The sequence below is a fragment of the Coregonus clupeaformis genome, chromosome 3, assembly GCF_020615455.1.
Source record: "Coregonus clupeaformis isolate EN_2021a chromosome 3, ASM2061545v1, whole genome shotgun sequence".
NCBI lineage: Eukaryota > Metazoa > Chordata > Actinopteri > Salmoniformes > Salmonidae > Coregonus > Coregonus clupeaformis.
Genome location: NC_059194.1, coordinates 6,177,811 through 6,201,900, shown reverse-complemented (window position 1 = coordinate 6,201,900; position 24,090 = coordinate 6,177,811).

The window sequence follows — 24,090 nt, the reverse complement described above, 5'->3', positions numbered from 1 at the left end:
TTGGGATGATGTGTATACTGCTGGAGGTTGCAGCCTGTATAGAGTCTTATAGCAGGTCTTCTAAGGAGAAGGAGAAACCAACGTATAATAATTTGGGCTGTGTCTCAAATGGCACACTATTCCCTACATAGTGCACTACCTTTGACCAGGGCCCATATAGGGCTCTCGTCAAAAGTAGTGTACTACAGTATATAGGGAATAGGGTGCCATTTGGGACCCAGGCACAGTCATTTGTACACTTTCCGGTGTAATCAGATCTTAATTAATTTACAATTGCGTCGACGTGGCATAACCACCTCCTTCACTTAATTGTTGTAATGTAGATGAAAACATAGATTACAGAGCCCTAATGAGGGCTTCCTGTGATAATGTGATGTTACTTACTGTTCAACAGGGGGGAGGAGGCTGGGTCCTGTTCAGCAGGATACAATGTAACAAAACAGTTTGCAACAAAAACATTTATGGAAATCTAAGACAGGAGAGAGAGAGCGGTTGGGGGGAGAGGGGATAGGATGGAGGAGAGCAGAGGAGAGCGGAGGAGAGGAGAGTCTGAGAGAGAGAGAGGAGAGTGGGAGAGAGAGAGAGAGAGTGAGTGAGTGAGTGAGTGAGTGAGTGAGTGAGTGAGTGAGTGAGTGAGAGAGAGAGAGAGAGAGAGAGAGAGAGAGAGAGAGAGAGAGAGAGAGAGAGAGAGAGAGAGAGAGAGAGAGAGAGAGAGAGAGAGAGAGAGAGAGAGAGAGAGAGAGAGAGAGAGAGAGAGAGAGTAGAGAGAGAGAGAGAGAGAGAGAGAGAGAGAGAGAGAGAGAGAGAGAGAGAGAGAGAGAGAGAGAGAGAGAGAGAGAGAGAGAGAAAAAAGAGCAAACAAACAATAGATCATTAAGGCCTCCTAAAGAAGAGTGATGCCCAGACTCACTGAGAGCACACACACAAACACACAGCAACACCCGGCCATCCCCAGCCCTGCTGTATAGTCCGCTCTGCCAGGCGCTCGCTGAATAAATCTATGATGTCTGGGGGCGATCCATTACTGTGCTGATGGGGAATTTTATTATCAGAGCAATGAGAGGAACGGGAGATGACTACTGTGGGCCAGTCACCTCTCTGCCAGGCTCTAGTGGATGTGCCCAGGGAGAAACTGAGAGACCATGAGGGATCGCAGGGCTCCACTCCAACAGCCAGCTAAGGCATCTGGCTTGAGTTGTATGGATAATTATTAATCCAAGGGGCCGATACGGTAGCTTTAGCAACACTCAAACCTCACCAGCCAGGTTGCGTGCGCAGGCGTTGTAAAATAAATGTACACATACATGTTATTCAATCATTTCACCCACACCGCTCGCGTGCATGAATGACCATCTCCGTAGCCAAGCGTTAAAATGTAACTTTGTTTTATTGAGACGCTCCACGCGCTGCAAGTCCTCACCTTATTGGATATCAGGAAGATACAAACCCATGTGGATGCTTAAAAGACAAAAGAGGAGAGATGATTTAAAGATAACTAAAAACGAACTAGGTTGAGGAGGAGGATTATTTAAGATACTGTTTGAAGATATAGGTTTTCAGATGTTTTCGGAAGATGGGCAGGGACTCTGCTGTCCTAGCTCCAGGGGGAAGCTGGTTCCACCATTGGGGTGCCAGGACAGAGAAGCGCTTGGACTGGGCTGAGCGGGAGCTGCCCTCCCGTAGGGGTGGGAGGACCAAGACACCTGAGGTGGCAGAACAGAGTGCTCGGGTTGGGATATAGGGTTTGAGCATAGCCTGAAGGTAGGGAGGGGCAGTTCCTCTTGCTGCTCCGTAGGCAAGTACCATGGTCTTGTTGGATGCGAGCTTCGACTGGAAGCTAGTGGAGTGTGCGGAGGAGCGGGGTGACATGGGAGAACTTGAGAAGTTTGAAAATCAGGCGGGCTGCAGCGTTCTGGATAAATTCCAGGGATTTGATGGCACAAGCGGGGAGCCCAGCCAACAGCGAGTTGCAGTAGTCCAGACGGGAGATGACAAGTGCCTGGATTATGACCTGCACCGCTTCCTGTGTGAGGTAGGGGGGTACTCACCACCTCTGGTCTCTACAGATGTTGTAGAGCATGAACCTGCAGGAGCGAGTCACTGCTTTGATGTTTACAGAGAACGTCAGGGTATTATCCAGGGTCACGCCAAGGTTCTTTGCACTCTGGGAGGGCGACACTGTGGAGTTGTCAACCGTGATGGAGAGGTCTATGTAGGAAACAGGGTGCCATTTTGGGATGCAGGCTCTTGCACTTGATTTAGAGGGAGTTTAAATAACCACTTTCTTGTCTCTTAAAGACCATAAATCAGATGAATGATTGCCCTCTATAGACCCACAGGTCAGTGAACACTAGCACTGCTCCATTAACTCAGGTAATCCATGGCCATTCATTCAGGGACCGTATTTAGGAGTGCTGATCTAGGTTCAGGTCCCCCCCTCTTATTCATTATAATGTTAATAACTTGAGCTGTGAGAAGGGAGAACAGTATCCACCAACATCCAGGAACAAGATCTTCAGATGGAGCCTTGAAACTACTGAGTGTATGATTACCAAAAGATAAACTGTCAAACCATTTCTGAACAGCCACCTAGTAATCCATGAGCCATCAGGGAATCATCCATTCCTCTCCAATGTCACCAAAGGTTACAGATATGAGTTATTGAATCCAAGTGATCCTAGTGGGAATTATCAAACTATTTTAGTATAGTGATTAGAGAAGAATAATCCAAGAGAGACTTTTAATTTCAGCTTGCCCCACATCGCTCTTCATTAATTGTTCCTGTTGCAGCTCATCACAGGTTCACGTGACGTGAGACAATATGATGAGAGAGAGAGGGAGAGAGAGAGAGAGAGAGAGAGAGAGAGAGAGAGAGAGAGAGAGAGAGAGAGAGAGAGAGAGAGAAACGGAAAACACAGCTGAGACAGTTGCAGGAAGAACAGAGGAAGAATTAGGTAATTACCAGAGTTTAGAGCCCATTTCTGGCCAGATGCCTGTCCTTCACAAAGCTTCTCAGAGTAGGAGTGCTGATCAACAAAATTTGACACACGTGTCATGAATGCCTGTACTACATCAGTTGGATGTTCAGGACATCTTGGGAATACCACAGGCACAATCTGTGTAATGTGAATTGTTCAAGGTAGTCACTGATTCAACTCAACCCGAACTCTTTATTGTGTTGTGCAACAAGCCTTAATTTGGTTACACAAGCCAATTATCGATAACACCTACTGGTCTTACAAATAGTGTTGCCTCTCGCCACCCCAAATCAATAACAGAGCTTTTCCTCACTGATAAATGTCTTGGAGGGCACACACATACCCAACCGATCACTGCTACTGTTACTGATCCCCTTCCTATCCCACAACCTATCACTGCTACTGTTACTGATCCACTTCCTATCCCACAACCTATCACTGCTACTGTTACTGATCCACTTTCTATCCCCCAACTTATCACTGCTACTGTTACTGATCCACTTCCTATCCCACAACCTATCACTGCTACTGTTACTGATCCCCTTCCTATCCCACAACCTATCACTGCTATTGTTACTGATCCACTTCCTATCCCACAACCTATCACTGCTACTGTTACTGATCCACTTCCTATCCCACAACCTATCACTGCTATTGTTACTGATCCACTTCCTATCCCACAACCTATCACTGCTACTGTTACTGATCCACTTCCTATCCCACAACCTATCATTGCTACTGTTACTGATCCACTTCCTATCCCACAACCGCAGCTTCACTATCTTAAGTGGAATCCTGTGGGATTATATGGAACCACATGCTGAATGTTAGAAGCATTCCTATTGATGAAATTACAGGGATTCTAGAGGGCAGCGACACACTCAGAATCCCATTAACCCCTAGTGAAGAAGGAACCGCCCCTCCTCAACCCTAGCATGCGTGATTTACTCCTGTGATTAACATACACTGACAGCAGGGTAGTGGGGAGCAGGGGGGAGGGGAGGTAGGAGGGGTAGAAGGAGAAGAGGAGGGAGGTGTGAGGGGGAAAAGAAGGAAGGATTTCGTATTTTTTTTATTTAACCTTTATTTTGACAGGGAGAGGAATAGGGGAGGGAGGGAGGGGGGCAGGGGAGAAGAGAGAGAGAGGAGGAGAGAGGAAGATGATGGGAAGGGAGAGCCATGAGAATCCTGCATGAAGAGGGCCTAGGGGTGATTGTAATCAGCTCTCCTACACCACTGCATAATGCAGGCAGACGAGGAATCAATAAACATACTTCCTCTGTGTTCAGAGAGAGAGAGAGAGAGAGAGAGAGAGAGAGAGAGAGAGAGAGAGAGAGAGAGAGAGAGAGAGAGAGAGAGAGAGAGAGAGAGATATGGAGAGGGAGAGTAAGAAAGAGAGAGAGAGAAAGGGGGAGTGAGAGAGTTATAGAGAGTGAGAGATTGAAAGGGAGGGAATAAGGGATTGAGAGTGAAAGAGAGAGAGGTAGAGAGGGAGAAAAGAGAGAGAGAAAGAGGTAGCTGCTATTTCAAACCAACTTATTTTGAAACCATGTTCACTCCATTACCAGGAGAAAAAAGAACATTGAGAAGAAGTGAGAATCCATGTTCTTCTAGGATGACCTCACCTTTCTCCTCCGCTCAAACTCTGATTTATACGGTTCAACATGTAAAGAAACAGTCAGTCCAACCGTATTTATTAATGTATGTTCGCTCTGGGGGCTGGGTGCGAGGCTATTTTGAGTGCTTATAGGTTGGAGATCTGTATAGTTCTATAATGTTAGGAAGGACAATTCTAGCCAAAGGCAGTGTGTGTACAGTATGTTTGTTATATTCCATGATTATAATGGAGGTGAAATGTCACATTGTACTGTTTTGTTCGATGGTAAAACAAGCATAATCAGAGTAGCACTGTGTGACTGTGTGTGTGTGTGTGTGTGTATGTGTGTATGTGTGTATGTGTGTGTGTGTGTGTGTGTGTGTGTGTGTGTGTGTGAGAGAGTGTGTGTGTGTGTTTTTTTTCAGCCATTTATAGTCTCTACAGGTTTATGGCAGGAGCTAAGATTAGAGCGTTGACTTTCCTCCACCTTAGCAGAAGTCAAGCTCTCTGAAGAGCGTATTAAAGGCCTGTCTGGGAAGTGGAAATCTTGATGCGCTGACAGTTCCTGAGACAAAGATAATGGAATTTTAGATCAAATGGGAAAATGAAAAATACCAAGATAAGTATTCCAATTTGGCTATCACACATTTAATTAAAATCTCCCTTTTTGATCTGACAGGAAGAAGGGAGGAGGGATTTTGAGGGTAAGGTAATCCAACAAGGTCCGTCTGAAATCCATCCAAGGCCCATCTCTTTCTCACCCACAATAAATGATCAGTGGTATGTCAAAGTCAAAAAGGAAATACTGAGATAAGATGGAGGGGAGATGGAGGGGAGATGGAGGGGAGATGGAAAGGAGATGGAGGGATGGAGGGGAAATGGAGGGGAGATGGAGGGGAGATGGAGGGGAGATGGAGGGGAGCTGGAGGGGAGATGGAGGGATGGAGGAAAGGAGGGAAGGAGGGATCTCACTCCTGTAAAAAAAAAGACAGAAAAGTCACAGACCAAAAAAAATACATTAATAAGTTAAACTTCTTCAAGTGAAAGTAGAAGCACGACTCAACTTCTCCTTCATAATGGTCCTGTGTAAATGAACAATGGGCCGTTTCAACAATGGAGAGAGAAGGTGGTTTATTACGACATGAAAACAACATGAGAGCTTTCATCAGGAACACTGGAGGGGTAGACAGAGTGAGCCTTCAAGTAAGGACACACATGCACGTGCACGGGCACACACACAGAATGGTGGTTCTGTACAGATAAATAGCAGAGATAACATGCTGTGTTGCGAGTGTCTGAGCCGCGGGGAAACAAACACGTTTCACAAATTACTGTTACTTTTGGGGGAAATATGCTAATTGGTGCATAAACAGTGTCATATTTGTTTTAAGAGTAGCCTCAGAAGACGGAATCAAGGAACGATGGTTTCTTTAAAAAATATATATAATAATGTTGGAATATGTTACCCTGATAGGGAATAGGGTACCATTTGGGATGTAACTACTGTATTTCTTGGTCTAGGGCTGTTGCCATGACCATATTACCTCCACACCATATTACCTCCACACCATATTACCGCCACACCGGCAGTCATAAGTCTTGACCACAGTAAAATTCCATATTACCGTTGAGTCATGGTAATCTCCTTTTATGCACTATGGACATGCTTTGGTAGTACCCAACTCGCTAACCACAATCAGATCGCTAATGACCTGGTTGTTCCTCTAACCACTCTGACATCAATGCAAATGCAATCGAAAAACAGTAGGCGTATCAGCTATACAGAATATCTCACCACTATGCGTTTCCATCTCCTCCTCTCTCTCCTTTATTCCTTCCTCGAGCGCGGAGACAGGCTGTCAACAGTTTAGTAAAATATGTTTAGCTGCGAAAACATGTTACTATCGATGTTGCTGCAGGAAGAAGTTTGGAGAGCCTATGGCATAGAGAGTTTTGGTGGAATATCGGAGAGGCTGCATGCTCCTCAAACAGTGGTTGATGCGTGGAGGGAAATAAGTGTTATTTCGCAGCTGCTGATACTAAGCACTTGCTCTGCTATAAAACAGAAGTAGCCTACAAAACGGACTGGCCTCCATTTGCTATTCCAGTGCATACAGACGACATGTTTTTTCCCCCTGCTCCTGCCCATTTGATAATGGTCCATTCTAAATCGAAACTAAGACAAGATTAAATTGAGAATAGTCTGATGTGAAAAAATTATTGAGAGAGAACAGCTGTGCAGCCTGAGGTAAGGAACAGAGCACAAGCCTTTTTTGCTATTTTCTCAAATAATCAAAAGCCTATAGTCGCACCATGCAGCCCATATACAGTGCGTTCGGAAAGTATTCAGACCCCTTTACTTTTTCCACATTTTGTTATGTTACAGCCTTATTCTAAAATTGATTAAATTGTTTTTTCCCCTCATCAATCTACACATGATACCCCATAATGACAAAGCAAAAACAGGTTTTTAGAAATGTTTGCTAATTTATACAAAATTAAAAACGGAAATAACACATTTACATAAGTATTCAGACCCTTTACTTAGTACTTTGTTGAAGCACCTTTGGCAGCGACTACAGTCTTGAGTCTTCTTGGGTATGATGCTACAAGCTTGGCACACCTGTATTTGGGGAGCTTCGCCCATTATTCTCTGCAGATCCTCTCAAGCTCTGTCAGGTTGGATGGGGAGCGTCGCTGCACAGCTATTTTCAGGTCTCTCCAGAGATGTTCGATCGGGTTAAAGTCCGGGCTCTGGCTGGGCCACTCAAGGACATTCAGAGACTTGTCCCGAAGCCACTCCTGCGTTGTCTTGGCTGTGTGCTTAGGGTTGTTGTCCTGTTGGAAGGTGAACCTTCGCCCCAGTCTGAGGTCCTGAGCGCTCTGGATCAGGATTTCATCAAGGATCTCTCTGTACTTTGCTCCATTCATCTTTCCCTCGATCCTGACTAGTCTCCCAGTCCCTGCTGCTGAAATGGTGCAGGTTTCCTCCAGATGTGATGCTTGGCATTCAGGCCAAAGAGTTCAATCTTGGTTTCATCAGACCAGAGAATCTTGTTTCTCATGGTCTGAGAGTCCTTTAGGTGCCTTGTGGCAAACTCCAAGTGGGCTGTCATGTGCCTTTTACTGAGTGTCTTCCGTCTGGCCACTCTATAATAAAGGCCTGATTGGTGGAGTGCTGCAGAGATGGCTGTACTTCTGGAAGGTTCTCCCATCTCCACAGAGGAACTATTGAGCTCTGTCAGAGTGACCATCGGGTTCTTGGTCACCTCCCTGACCAAGGCCCGTCTCCCCCGATTGCTCAGTTTGGCCGGGCGGTCAGTAAGAGTCTTGGTGGTTCCAAACTTCTTCCATTTAAGAATGATGGAGCCCACTTTGTTCTTGGGGACCTTCAATGCTGCAGACATTTTTTGGTACCCGACACAATCCTGTCTCGGAGCTCTACGGACAATTCTTTCGACCTCATGTCTTGGTTTTTGCTCTGACATGCACTGTCAACCTTGTGACCTTATATAGACAGGTGTGTGACTTTCCAAATCATGTCCAATCAAATGAATTTACCACAGGTGGATTCCAATCAAGTTGTAGAAACATCTCAAGGATGATCAATGGAAACAGGATGCACCCAAGCTCAATTTCGAGTCTCATAGCAAAGTGTCTGAATACTTATGTAAATAAGCTATTTCTGTTTTTTATTTGTAATACATTTGCAAACATTTCTAAAAACCTGTTTTTGCTTTGACATTATGGGGTATTGTGTGTAGATTGATGAGGAAACATTTTTACATAATCAATTTCAGAATAAGGCTGTAACGTAACAAAATGTGGAAAAGGGGAAGGGGTCTGAAAACTTTCCGAATGCACTGTATATTCTTCTTACTATTAAATCATATCAAATCAAATAATGCCACTGCATATCTTGTCAGCTAAATAAACAAGCCTGCAGTCTATGGCATCGAGCAGCTAATTTTGCATTTTACATTTTAGCGACTTACAGTTAGTAGGTGCATACATAACTGTCACGACTTCCGCCGAGGCTGCCTCCCCTCCTTGTTCGGGCAGGTTTCGGCGTTCGTCGTCACTGGCTTACTAGCTACTGCCGCTCCCATTCTCATCACTCTACTTGTCATGTCTTGTCTTGTCAATCACACACACCTGGTGCTCATCCCCTAATTAGTCTGTGTATAAGTGTTCCCTCTGCCCCCTTGTCTTTGTGAGTGATTGTTCTATGTGGGAGGAGAGTAGCTCGGTTGAGATACTCTCTCATTTATTTTGCCAGGGTTGATTATCCCCTGTGTCATTACATTTATTGTATTTTCTGAGACTGTGTTTGGTCAGGGAGGATTGTTTCCCCTGTACCTGTTTCGATTGCCGTTGTTTCGATTACTGTACCAGTCACCATGATCACCCAGGAGACTCATTTTGAGCAGATCACCTTTTTGATTATTGAATCTCCTGCTTACCCTGTAGTATTAGGTATCCCGTGGTTAGCCCTTCACAACCCAAATTTCTCATGGCCGCAGAGGGTTCTTACGGGGTGGTCACGAGAGTGTCCGGGTAGGTGTCTAGATGTTTCCATTGGTGCAACCACAGTGGAAAGTCCAGACGGTACCCCCACCGTGCGCATTCCCCCCGAATACCATGATCTGGCGCTCGCGTTTTCCAAGACGCAGGCGACTAAATTACCACCTCATCGGGAGGGGGATTGCGCGATAAACCTTCGGGTAGATGTTGTACCTCCCAGGAGTCATGTGTATCCCCTGTCGCAGGCTGAAACAGAGGCTATGGAGACATACGTCACCGAGTCCCTGGGCCAGGGGTATATACGTCCCTCCACTTCACCTGCTTCCTCAAGTTTCTTCTTTGTGAAGAAGAAAGATGGCAGTTTACGCCCGTGCATTGATTATCGATCACTGAACAAGGTGACGATACGATTTAGTTATCCTCTTCCCCTCATTCCTTCAGTGATTGAGTCAATGCATGGGGCCCACTTCTTCACCAAATTAGATCTCAGGAGTGCCTACAACCTGGTGCGTATTCGGGAAGAGGATGAGTGGAAAACAGCATTCAACACAACCTCGGGGCATTATGAATACCTGGTGATGCCCTACGGTTTGATGAATGCTCCATCCGTCTTCCAGTCCTTTGTTAACGAGGTGCTTCGGGACATGCTTGGTCGCGGTGTGGTGGTCTACATCGATGACATCCTGGTGTATTCCGCTACGCGCACCAAGCATGTGTCCCTGGTTCGCAAGGTACTGGTCCGACTGCTGGAGAATGACCTTCATGCCAAGGCAGAAAAGTGTGAGTTTTTCCATTAGTTAGTCTCCTTCCTCGGATACCGCATTACTATCTCAGGTGTGGAGATGGAGGGAGATTGCATTTCAGCCGTGCGTAATTGGGTTTATCCGGGGCTTTGGCAAGGTCGCAGCTCCCATTACCTCCTTGTTGAAGGGTGGGCCGTCCCGGCTCTGCTGGTCTGCTGAGGCTGACCTGGCCTTCAGTAGACTGCGGGGTCTGTTCACCTCAGCCCCGTTACTGGCCCACCCCGATCCATCACTACCGTTCGTAGTGGAGGTGGATGCGTCCGAGGTAGGGATAGGCGCTGTCCTGTCTCAACGCTCGGGCACGCCACCCAAGCTCCGCCCCTGTGCCTTCTTTTCTAAGATGCTCAGCTCGGCGGAGCAGAACTACGGTGTTGGTGATCGGGAGCTGCTGGCTGTTGTCCGAGCCTTGACCGTGTGGAGGCATTGGCTCGAAGGGGCGAAACACCCTTACCTCGTCTGTACAGACCACCGTAACCTGGAGTACATCCGGGCAGCGAGGAGGCTGAATCCTCGCCAGGCCAGGTGGGCCCTCTAATTCACCCGGTTTGATTTCACACTATCATACATTCAGGGTACGAAGAACGTGAAGGCAGACGCGCTGTCCCGGCTGTATGACACAGAGGAGAGGCCCAGAGACAACACCCCCGTACTCCCGGCCTCCTGCATTATGGCGCCGGTAGTATGGGCGATGGACGCGGATATAGAGCGGGCGTTACGCACAGAGCCATCTCCACCTCAGTGTCCAGCTGGGCTGCGGTACGTGCCTGGTCTTATCCGTGATCGTTTGATCTACTGGGCACACACGTCACCCTCCTCTGGTCACCCAGGTATCGGTCGTACAGTGCGCTGCCTGACCAATAAATACTGGTAGCCTACCTTGGCTAAGGACGTGAGGGTGTACGTCTCCTCCTGCTCGGTGTGTGCCCAGAGTAAGCCCACCTAGGCACCTCCCAGCGGGTAAGTTGCAACCATTACCAGTTCCACAACGACCATGGACTCATTTAAGTATTGATTTTCTTACTGATCTTCCCCTCTCCCAAGGTAACACCACCATCCTGGTCATTGTGGACCTCTTTTCGAAGTCCTGCCGCCTCCTTCCTCTGCCCGGTCTCCCCACGGCTCTACAAACTGCGGAGGCCCTATTTACTCACGTCTTCCGGCACTACGGGGTACCAGAGGATATAGTGTACGACCGAGGTCCCCAGTTCACATCTAGGGTCTGGAAGGCGTTCATGGAACGTCTGGGGGTCTCGGTCAGCCTGGGGGGGGGTACTGTCACGACTTCCGCTGAGGCTGCCTCCCCTCCTTGGTCGGGCAGGTTTTGACGTTCGTCGTCACCGGCTTACTAGCTACTACCGCTCCCATTCTCATCACTCCACTTGTCATGTCTTGTCTTGTCAATCACACACACCTGGTGCTCATCCCCTAATTAGTCTGTGTATAAGTGTTCCCTCTGCCCCCTTGTCTTTGTGAGTGATTGTTCTATGTGGGAGGAGAGTAGCTCGGTTGAGATACTCTCTCATTTATTTTGCCAGGGTTGATTATCCCCTGTGTCATTACATTTATTGTATTTTCTGAGACTGTGTTCGGTCAGGGAGGATTGTTTCACCTGTACTTGTTTCGATTGCCGTTGTAGGCGCATTGTATGTCTGGAAGGAATACATCTGCATCCGGTTATTTTAATCCTGCGCCTGACTCCGTCCATCATTCACCACAATAACGTAGGCGTACAGTAGGCCAACTCATATTCTGTTCTTCTGAAATACGTTTTCTTCATACCATAATGTTTCTTTAGACCTGACTAAAATAAAGAATGGATTTATTGGGATGGTGTATATTAAATTGATTTATTAGACTTGTAAAAATCTAGATGATCCAAAGGTGCGCATCAGTGGCTTGTATGAGTGGAGGCCTGGAGATGCTGAACGTCTTTATGTTAATTAACGGTCAATTACAGTGAGACCGACAGTCGTTTGCATGACAATAACCGGTGGACAAAATGTCATGACTGCCAGAGCCCTAGCTGGGTCTCTAGTAAACTCTCCTAATAATCTCATCCCCCAGAGAGCTCTCTCTCCTCTCCTCCAGATATAACAGGTGTTAATTCAGCTCTAAGTGCTTCTGATGGAGTCACCCAGCGAGGGGTGGCTAATTATTAAAAAACTGCTGTTAGCTTAGCTCTGTTAGCTTAGTGCTGTTGGGGCCGCAAATAAACACATTTAGGGTTAATTAACAAAATTGCATTTAGTTTAGCGCTACTAACTTAGCTCGCTTGGCCTTCCTAATAGCCTGCCTAATAGCCTGCCCAGTCAGTACGCCTCTCTTAACTTAGCACCGTTTAGCGCAGTTAGCTTAGCTTAGCGTATTACGGCCTGTCGGAGGGCAGGTCCTCCCTGTTTCCTTGTTTCCCTGCCCCCTCCATGGTCCTGTGAGATCAGCCAGGCCTTTGATCCTGGTTCTCCTGCCATCACACACACACACCTGCCAACAGAACAGTAAATAATTCAAGACCTTCTGGATTGATCATTAGCAGGCAGAGGCCCTCTGCTTCACACAACACAATCAGTAGAGATGGTGTGTGTGTGTGTGTTTCAATGGCAACATCCCACCATTTTATTACCCTGTCAGGATTCACTAATTTTCTAGAATATAATAGAATAGGACTTTATCAGATATGGAAAACTGTTATCTCACGTTACCTCATGACCAAAAAAAGACAGGGAAATCTATAAATGAACCTTGTTAATGTTTGGCCTATGTTAAACAAGTGTACTGATAAACATCAGCAAACAGGGTGAATTGTTTAATCTTTAACATGCCAAGTTGTCTCCTCTCCCTCCAGGAGCAGATAGACACAGAAGCAACACATAGTTAATTAACACGATTGGGGGGGAGGATGTGTACAATAACCAAGTCAGTACATAGCCATATGTTTCCTGCCAGCGTGTGTGGCTGACTGGAGGCAGTCGATGCTGACTTCTGTCAGAGACAAAATCTGTGACCTTGGTAACGCGGGTGTTGTTTTTGTTGTAACTCCCAAATATTCTGGTCGGTTCTCTCTCTCTCTCTCTCTCTCTCTCTCTCTCTCTCTCTCTGTCTGTCTCTGTCTCTGTCTCTGTCTCTGTCTCTGTCTCTGTCTCTCTCTCTCTCTCTCTCTCTCTCTCTCTCTCTCTCTCTCTCTCTCTCTCTCTCTCTCTCTCTCTCTCTCTCTCTCTCTCTCTCTCTCTCTCTCTCTCTCTCTCTCTCTCTCTCTCTCTCTCTCTCTCTCTCTCTCTCTCTCTCTCTCTCTCTCTCTCCATATTGTCTCACGCCACGTGAACCTGTGATGAGGTTCCTGGTAAAAGCACAGGGGCACATAGTGCATCACAGGTTGTATCCCAAATGGCACCCTATTCCCTATATAGTGTCCCCATACGGTTCAGTGATTATGAAGACTTTATGAATTATCTATCAAGCCTTGTATAAGTTTTTGTACATTATTCTGTAAAATGGGACCAAATAAAGAGATACATGTTGTTTCCCTCCATGGGAAACTGTTGAGACATCAACTACAGCACCATAGACCAGGGTGTAACATACAGTACGTTACCATGAAAGCATAAAGTGAAAATGAAATAAAACATTACATTTGTTGGAGAATAAACAGTTCAGAGCCATCACCTGAAGGGCCACATCGAGATCTCGAAATTCGACAAAAGGGCCACACAGAACGGTTTTTGGACCGATTTGTTTGTTAAAATCAATTTGACCCTTTGGGCCCTGGTATAAAGCCCTATTTAGGGCACAGGATGCCATTTGGGACACACCCGGGCCTCAGATACTCCACCACAGCAAGGATCTCAGATAAATCAGTGTTCGATGTCGATATGCTTGTATTTATAGCTTCTTAGCTAACGCCACACCACAGAGCCCAACGCTTACTCAGTTGACTTTCCTCTAGTTGTTAGGCATCTAAGCAAAGCCAAGCAACTCACCCGCCCACACACACACTTCATGTATTTCAGCCAATCAGAATCTTTGTCTAAGAGGATGGTGGAGTGAGAGAGGTGAGGTGTTGGAGAAGTTACGACAGTGTACAGTAATAGTGTATGGGAGGATAGGGGCCGATAGTTGACAGGTCGCTATGTCAAGAAGTGGCATGAGAAAGAGAAAGAGAAAGAGAAAGAGAAAGAGAAAGAGAAAGAGAAAGAGAAAGAGAAAGAGATGGGAGTTGGATTATTGAATCTGGAGGTAGTCATGACTCTCTCTCTCTCCCTCTCTCTCTGGCTGCATCTGAAATGGCACCCTATTCCCTATACAGTGCACTACTTTTGACCAAGGCCCATAGGGACGTACCCTCTGTCTCTGTCCTCATGCAAGCAGCAGGATGTGTGGCTAGTGAACTCAAATCTGTCCAAGTGTATTTAGATTCTGCTTTCAGGACTTCTGCATAGATTCACAATTGTCAGTGGGTGGCCACATACCATCTGCTTCTAATAACAGAAACTGAGACCTCCTCACAACCATTGAAACCTATTGCAAAATATCCATTGTTACTCCGTCATAGGGACACTGGAAAGTATTCTAAAAAGTATAGGCAGATGGAGCTCTAGGGAACATGTTATGTGGGTGTTAGACAGCATATGAGACTTTGCCTGCATCTCAAATGGCACCCTGTTCCCTTATAATGCAATACCAGGGCCCAGGGTCAAAAGTAGTGCAATATATAGGGAATAGGGTGCCATTTGGGATGCATTCTCTATCTCTGGCTCTGTCCCCTATGTGTGTATGGCTCTGGCCCTGGCTCTGCTCCTGAGCAGCACTGATCCATCCAGACAGAGCCTGGGGCACACAGAAGTGCCCCCAGATGGGAGGTCTGAGGCTGGGCACAGAGACAAGCATACCCTGCCTCTCTGATGGGAGAACCAGGATGGGGGATTCATCACCATGATGTGGTCAGCATAATACTCTAAGTTCACATCCACTGTATGTTCTCTGTCCTTCTCTCCTGTGTGTGTGTGTGTGTGTGTGTGTGTGTGTGTGTGTGTGTGTGTGTGTGTGTGTGTGTGTGTGTGTGCGCGTGTGTGTATATATATACAGTACCAGTCAAAAGTTTGGACTCACCTACTCATTCAAGGGTTTTTCTTTAATTTTACTATTTTCTGCATTGTAGAATAATAGTGAAGACATCAAAACTATGAAATATTTTATATTTTAGATGCTTCAAAGTAGCCACCCTTTGCCTTGATGACAGCTTTGCACACTCTTGGCATTCTCTCAACCAGCTTCATGAGGAATGCTTTTCCAACAGTCTTGAAGGAGTTCCCACATATGCTTAGCACTTGTTGGCTGCTTTTCCTTCACTTTGCGGTCCATCTCATCCCAAACCATCTCAATTGGGTTGAGGTTGGGTGATTGTGGAGGCCACGTCATCTAATGCAGCATTCCATCACTCTCCTTGTTGAAGGGAGTCTTATGGCTTGGGGCTAGAAGCTGTTTAGAAGCCTCTTGGATCTAGACTTGGCGCTCCGATACCGCTTGCCGTGCGGTAGCAGAGACAACAGTCTATGACTAGGGTGGCTGGAGTCTTTGACAATTTTTAGGGCCTTCCTCTGAGACCGCCTGGTATAGAGGTCCTGGATGGCAGGAAGCTTGGCCCCAGTGATGTACTGGGCCGTACGCACTACCCTCTGTAGTGCCTTGAGGTCGGAGGCTGAGCAGTTGCCATACCAGGCAGTGATGCAACCAGTCAGAATGCTCTCGATGGTGCAGCTGTAGAACCTTTTGAGGATCTGAGGACCCATGCCAAATCTTTCAGTCTCCTTAGGGGGAATAGGTTTTGTCGTGCCCTCTTCATGACTGTCTTGGTGTACTTGGACCATGTTAGTTTGTTGGTGATGTGGACACCAAGGAACTTGAAGGTCTCAACCTGCTCCACTACAGCCCCGTCGATGAGAATGGGGGTGTGCTCGGTCCTCTTCTTTTTCCTGTAGTCCACAATCATCTCCTTTGTCTTGATCACGTTGAGGGAGAGGATGTTGTCCTGGCACCACACGGCCAGGACTCTGACCTCCTCTCTATAGGCTGTCTCGTCGTTGTCGGTGATCAGGCCTACCACTGTTGTGTCATCGGCAAACTTAATGATGGTGTTGGAGTCATGCCTGGCCATGCAGTCATGAGTGAACAGGGAGGACAGGAGGGGACTGAGCATGCAACCCTGAGGGGCCCCCATGTTGAGGATCAGCGTGGCGGATGTGTTGTTACCTACCCTTACAACCTGAGGGCGGCCCGTCAGGAAGTCCAGAATCCAGTTGCAGAGGGAGGTGTTTAGTCCCAGGGTCCTTAGCTTAGTGATGAGCTTTGAGGGCACTACGGTGTTGAACGCTAAGCTGTAGTCAATGAATAGCATTCTCACATAGGTGTTCCTTTTGTCCAGGTGTGAAAGGGCAGTGTGGAGCGCAATAGAGATTGCATCATCTGTGGATCTGTTGGAGCGGTATGCGAATTGGAGTGGGTCTAGGGTTTCTGGGATAATGGTGTTGATGTGAGCCATGACCAGCCTTTCAAATAACTTCATGGCTACAGACGTGAGTGCTACGGGTCGGTAGTCATTTAGGCAGGTTACCTTAGTGTTCTTGGGCACAGGGACATCACACCTCCTCCATGCTTCATGGTGGGAACCACACATGCGGAGATCATCCATTCACCTACTCTGCGTCTCACAAAGACATTGGGGTTGGAACCAAAAATCTCAAATTTGGACTCATCAGACCAAAAGGACAGATTTCCACCGGTCTAATGTCCGTTGCTCGTGTTTCTTGGCCAAGCAGGTCTCTTCTTCTTATTAGTGTCCTTTAGTAGTGGTTTCTTTGCAGCAATTCGACCATGAAGGCCTGATTCACGCAGTCTCCTCTGAACAGTTGATGTTGAGATGGGTCTGTTACATCTCTTGACATTTTCCGTATTGACTGACCTTCATGTCTTAAAGTAATGATGGACTGTCGTTTCTCTTTGCTTATTTGAGATGTTCTTGTCATAATATGGAGTTGGTCTTTTATCAAATAGGGCTATCTTCTGTATACCACCCCTACCTTGTCATAACACAACTCAAACACATTAAGAAGGAAAAAAATTCCACAAATTAACTTTTAACAAGGCAACTTTTGCATATTTTTGGCTCTGTACGCCACCACAATGGATTTGAAAGGAAACAATCAAGATGTGCTTTACGTGTAGACATTCATCTTTAATTTAAGGGTTTTGTCAAAATTATTGTATGAACTGTGTAGGAATTACAACCATTTTTATACATAACCCCTCAATTTTAGGGGCTCAAAAGTAATTTGATAAACTAACAATCATAAATTAAATTGTGAGTTTTAATACTTGGTTGCAAATCCTTTGCAGTCAATGACTGCCTGAAGTCTGGAACCCATAGACATCACCAGATGCTGGGTATCTTCCCTGGTGATGCTCTACCAGGCCTTTACTGCAGCTGTCTTCAGTTCCTGCTTGTTTTTGGGGCATTTTGCCTTCAGTTTTGCCTTCAGCAAGTGAAATGCATGCTCAATTGGATTCAGGTCAGGTGATTGAATTGGCCATTGCAGAACATTCCAATTCTTTGCCTTAAAAAAAAGTATTGGGTTGCTTTCGCAGTATGCTCCGTGTCATTGTCCATCTGCACAGTGAAGCGCCGTCCAGTGAGTTTTGAAGCATTTGGCTGAATCTGAGCAGATAAGATAGCCCTAAACACTTCAGAATTCATCCTGCTGCTTTTGTCAGCAGTCACATCATCAATAAATACAAGGGAACCCGTTCCATTGGCAGCCATACATGCCCACGCCATAACACTACCTCCACCATGCTTCACAGATGAGGTGGTATGCTTCGGATCATGAGCCGTTCCTTCCCTTCTCCATACTCTTCTCTTCCCATCATTCTGGTACAAGTTGATCTTTGTCTCATCTGTCCATAGGATGTTGTTCCAAAACTATACAGGCTTTTTTAGATGTTTTTTTGGCAAACTTTAATCTGTTCTTCCTGTTTTTGAGGCTTACCAATGGTTTACATCTTGTGGTAAACCCTCTGTATTTAATCTGGTGAATAATATAATAATAATAATATAATAATGAAGTGAAGTGAAGTGTTCTCTTGATTGATGACTTTGACACAGATACGCCTACCTCCTGGAGGGTGTTCTTGATCTAGCCAACGGTTGTGAAGGGCTTTTTCTTTACCAGGGAAAGACTTCTTCTGTCATCCACCACAGTTGTTTTCCGTGGTCTTCCGGGCCTTTTGATGTTCCTGAGCTCACCAGTGCATTTTTTATTTTTAAGAATGTACCAAATAGTTGATTTGGCCACACCTAATGTTTTTGCTATCTTTCTGATGGGTTTGTTTAGATTTTTCAGCATAATGATGGCTTGCTTCACTGGCAGTGACAGCTCTTTGGACTTCATATTGAGGCTTAACAGCAACAGATTCCAAATGCAAATGCCACACTTGAAATCAACTCTCTTTTATCTGCTTACTTGTAAATGAACTAATGAGGGAATAACACACACCTGGCCATGGAACAGCTGAGCAGCCAATTGTCCAATTACTTCTGGTCCCTTAAAAAGGAGGGGACCACATACAAAAAGTGCTGTAATTCCTACACCGTTCACCCAATTTGGATGTAAATATCCTCAAATTAAAGCTGAAAGTTTTCACTTTCAGCACATATTCATTATTTAATTTCAACTCCAATATGCTGTGGTAGACAGCTAAAAAAATTATAATAACTTGGTCAATGTCCAAATATTTATGGACCTGACTGTATACCGACACACCATATCCATCCTGCCTCTCTCTCTCTCTCAGTTTTCTACTGTAGCTAATACAGGATCATGTTCTAGTGTTGTGGAGTAAAAGCAGGCAGCATATTGAATCCCCAGCCAGGTCACACCAGATCCACTGCAGTATTAGACGTTTGTCCAGCTCCCCAGGACGTTGGGAGATGCCTTCAATACCGTCCACTAGGGGCAACCTGAGAGCCTACTACCATCTACTAGGCTGGAGGCTTGCTAGGGTGTTGAGGATGGGGATAGAGGAAGGTCTTAAACCGCGAGCTACAGATTGTGGGTTCAATCCTAGGCACTCGTTTACATTTCTTCTGTTTTAACCCTATCCCTTACCTTAAACAGTCGAAAGAATGCCTACATTTCATCTCCAGGTTGTATTATTATTTATCAGTCTTTAGGCTTTTTATGGATGTGACGGCAAGCCTCCTAGTACATCCCAAATAGCACCTTATTCCATTTATAGTGTCCTACTTTTGACAAGGGTCCAATTTGTTTCACTGCCCTCTAAAAGGACCTGTATGACGACAATGGATCTTTACTGGCAGGCAGTGCCAGAGGTCCTTAAAAAAGTTAAATTATGTGGAGAAGAGTCTCTCCATATTTACAACACTTGTATGGGTTTCACTGATTTACAACATAATCGACTTATCTTTTGCCAGAGCTCCTTGTCCTCAAATAAACCTACCTGGATACGCACACACAAGAAAACACACAAACAAACACACACACACACACACACACACACACACACACGCCACTGCCACCTCAGTGCACAAAGTGTCTCGGGTAATAGACATGCATTTAATCTGAACAGAAACCTCTCCAGTCTTGTGTTGTGTGAGTCACAGCTCTCCATTTCAAGCCTGCATGCTGTGGGTCACGATACAGGACATAGAATGTTGCAGAAGCACTTCACAAAGGAACCTGGGTTGCGTCCAAAATGGCACCCTATTTCCCATGTAGTGTACTACTTTTGAGCAGGGCCATAGGGAATTGTATGGAATAGGGTGTCATTTGGGATGCACACTAGCTCTATTTCTACACTACAGTCAGGCTTTGGTCTTTTTCCTTTCTCTTTGACATTTCAGCTCCTCACGGCACCACTGCCGTCCTTAAGAGATGTGTATAAAGAGAGTTAGTCTAAAGGCTGGATTGTCTAACTTAAGTCCAGGGCCCGTATCCACAAAGCTTATTTCCCATGATATGCCTAAATACTTATAACCAATAGGCTAATAAATAAACACGTTTTTCTTTTGATTATTTAATTAGCCTACCTACGTCATGTTATTTCAAGTTTCCATTTGGAGCGAAACATCACGTTGTTAAACAATATGTCTACATTGGGCATGCCTATAAATTGGGCAATTGAAGGCATCTAGGGCGTATGTTAACTTTGATTGTGTCCAATGAAAATGATAGACCTTTCAAACGTTGTGTGCAACATTATGGCAAGTGACGTGATGCCTACTGTGTCAAAGCGATTTAGAGTTGTTAAATTCAGCTTTTATCAACCATCAGAATTTGTAAAAAAATAAAATAATTATGCATGCTAACATATCAGGCAATAATTAAGAATAGACAAAGTGGCGAAAACTATATGAAACGTTTTATTGCAACATTTGATGTACAGTCACATTCACTGTGGTTGTCTGAAGTGACACGTGCTATAGATTTTACAGCTGGCGATGCCTCGTCACAATTGGTTACTCAACAATTTGCAACAATGTCTATGAGCGGCATCAAAATCTTTCCTTTGCGGTACCTCAAACTGTCGTGATTACCAGCTGGGGTAAAATTTTATGAGTTGATTTTACTCCTGGCTCAGAGTTTGTCTGGGCAGTGTCTTAACATAATCCTGAAACCTACAATGGGATTTTTTTTTGTCTTAAAAATGGTTTTATCAGGATTCCTAAAACCTTTTCTGAGATGCTTTCTGGATACGGTCCATGGTGTATATATCCACAGTGCATTCGGAAAATGTTCAGACCCCTTGACTTTTTCCACATTTTGTTAGGTTAAACCCTTATTCTAAAATTGATTAAATCGTTTTTTTCCCCCACTAATCAATCTACACACAATACCCCATAATGACAAAGCAAAAACTGGTTTTTAGAATTTTGTGCAAATTTATTACAAATAAAAAACTGAAATATCACATTTACATAAGTATTCAGACCCTTTACTCAGTACTTTGTTGAAGCACCTTTGGCAGCGATTACAGCCTCAAGTCTTCTTGAGTATGATGCTACAAGCTTGGCACACCTGTATTTGGGGAGTTTCTCCCATTCTTCTCTGCAAATCCTCTCAAGCTCTGTCAGGCTGGATGGGGAGTGTCGCTGCATGGTTATTTTCAGGTCGCTCCAGAGATGTTTGATCGGGTTAAAGTCCGGGCTCTGGCTGGGCCACTCAAGGACATTCAGAGACTTGTCCCGAAGCCACTCCTGCGTTGTCTTGGCTGTGTGCTTAGGGTCGTTGTCCTGTTGGAAGGTGAACCTTCGCCCCAGTCTGAGGTCCTGAGCGCTCTGGAGCAGGTTTTCATCAAGGATCTTTCTGTACTTTTCTCCGTGCATCTTTCCCTCAATCCTGACTAGTCTCCCAGTCCCTGCTGCTGAAAAATATCCCCACAGCATGATGCTGCCATCACCATGTTTCACCGTAGGGATGGTGCTAGGATTCCTCCAGATGTGACGCTTGGCATCCAGAACAAAGAGTTCAATCTTGGTTTCATCAGACCAGAGAATCTTGTTTCTCATGGTCTGAGAGTCCTTTAGGTGCCTTTTGGCAAACTCCAAGCGGGCTGTCATGTGCCTTTTACTGAGGAGTGGCTTCCGTCTGGCCACTCTACCATAAAGACCTGATTGGTGGAGTGCTGCAGAGATGGTTGTCCTTCTGGAAGGTACTCCCATCTCCACAGAGGAACTCTTGAGCTCTGTCAGAGTGACCAACGGGTTCTTGGTCACCTCCCTGACCAAGGCCCGTCTCCCCCGATTGCTCAGTTTGGCCGGGCGGACAGCTCTAGGAAGAGTCTTGGTGGTTCCAAACTTCTTCCGTTTAAGAATGATGGAGGCCACTGTGTTCTTGGGGACCTTCAATGCTGCAGACATTTTTTGGTACCCTTCTCCAGATCTGTGCCTCGACATTTCGGAAAGTATTTAGACAATACTGTCTCGGAGCTCTACGGACAATTCCTTCAACCTCATGGCTTGGTTGTTGCTTTGACATGCACTGTCAACTGTGGGACCTTATATAGACAGGTGTGTGCTTTTCTAAATCATGTCCAATCAATTGAATTTACCACAGGTGGACTCCAGTCAAGTTTCAGAAACATCTCAAGGAAGAGCAATGGAAACAGGATGCGCCTGAGCTCAATTTCGAGTCTCATAGCAATGGGTCTGAATACTTTTTAATAAATTTGCAAGAATTCTAAAAACCTGTTTTCAGTTTGTCATTATGGGGTATTGTGTGTAGATTGATGAGATTTTTTATTTATTTAATCCATTTTAGAATAAGGATGTAACGTAACAATATGTGGAAAAAGTCAAAGGGTCTAAATACTTTCCAAATGCATTGTTTAGAGATTTAGGCTAAAGGCTAGATTGTCTAACTGAAGTCCTGGTGTATATATGTGACCCGTTTCAAGAAGCTAGACGTATGTCGCACGTCACTACTTCAAAGGAGAGGCATTTGAATTTTTATTTATATTTTTTTAATGCATTTTTTGGCAGAAATGCCTTCTGGAACATGTGAACTTTCAGGTGCCTTAATAATAAACGTGTGTGCCATCTGTAAATACAAAATAAAATGGTTAAATGAATAGCCTAGTTGGTTTAGCCACGGAAAAAGACAGGAACTTTCCCACTAGCCATGATTGGCTGAGATAATAGATGGGCTGGACATGCCTAGAGATGAGTTCGGATTGGTCTGCCATGTAGCACGCTTCTGTCTATAACATGAGCTGCTCAGTATGTGTTGATAATCCTTGCTACCGCGGCTTTATTGAAATATATAACTTTAGCCATGGAGAACTTTAAAAGAGTTGCTACTGCTCTCAACAAAATTGCTGCCCAGAATTGAGCAGGGGCTATCGACAAAGATCAGTGGGAAAAGTTGTGATGGACTACTTTTTGCACACGGTCAGTGTGAACCCGAGTGACTTGACACAACAACGTTTCAAATTTTGTCAGAAAGTCATTTTCATTGCGAGTTAAAGCGTACTGTTAGCTAGCTAGCTAACATTGAACCTAGTTGCTTGGCTTTTGCTACCTGCAGATTCATACTCCAGCATTTCATGCATGGTGGTTAGCTATGACAATCCATTTGTACTGTAGCTATGGGTTGGGATTATGGTTCATTGTTTAGTTTCGCAAGATAACAATTACATGACCCATCAAGTTAGCCAGGTGTGTCTGGAGGTGATTACGGCCATCTATTGTATTTCATGAACATGTGTACATGTCTAGACAATAGTGACCCATCCACTTAGCTAGATGTGGCTGGGGGGTGGTTATAGCATTTATTTCACATGACCAATCAATGTCTGGGTAAGCATCATCTAATAATTATAAAATATTTATTTAAAAACATTATCTAGACACTTTTAAAGTCAGATTAGGATAAATGCCAAGGACTAAATATAGTATATTTTTACCTGGAGATTGTCCTTATTGTAGGCTACTACTTAAACCACTTTTAGTCTTGAAATCTTTGGTTGTTTACTACACTACCTTACTCACTCTGTTTAGCACATGGCCTCACATGTGAGTCCTTAAAGAGATGGGTGGGTCTATGGTTGAAGAGCGTGTGAACGATGCTGAGTAGGTGTACCAAAATATTCAAGGGCCATTTTCTCAAAAGTCGGGTTACAAGTTTACATTTGAGTCATTTAGCAGACGGTCTTATCCAGAGCGACTTACAGTAGTGAGTGCATACATTTTCCTATTTTGTTTGTACTGGTCCCCCGTGGGATTCGAACCCACAACCCTGGCGTTGCAAGTGCCATGCTCTACCGAGCCACAACTTTCAAAGCAGAATTACTTTCCCATTGTTCCTCAACTGCAGTGTGTGATATACCATTTTGTAGCTCTGAGTCTTTACTTTTATCCAATGTAAAAAACATAATTTCAAATGTTGCTACATAAGACCCATCGAGGTGGTCGGTCACATATAGAGACAGTTAGGCTAAAGACTAGATTGTCTAACCGAAGTCCTGGGGTATATAGAGTGAATTAGGCTAAAGGCTAGATTGTCTGAATGAAGTCCTGGTGTATACTGTATATATACTGAACAAAAATATAAACACAACATGCAACAATTTCATTGATTTTACTGAGTAATAGTTCATATGAGGAAACCAGTCAATTGAAATA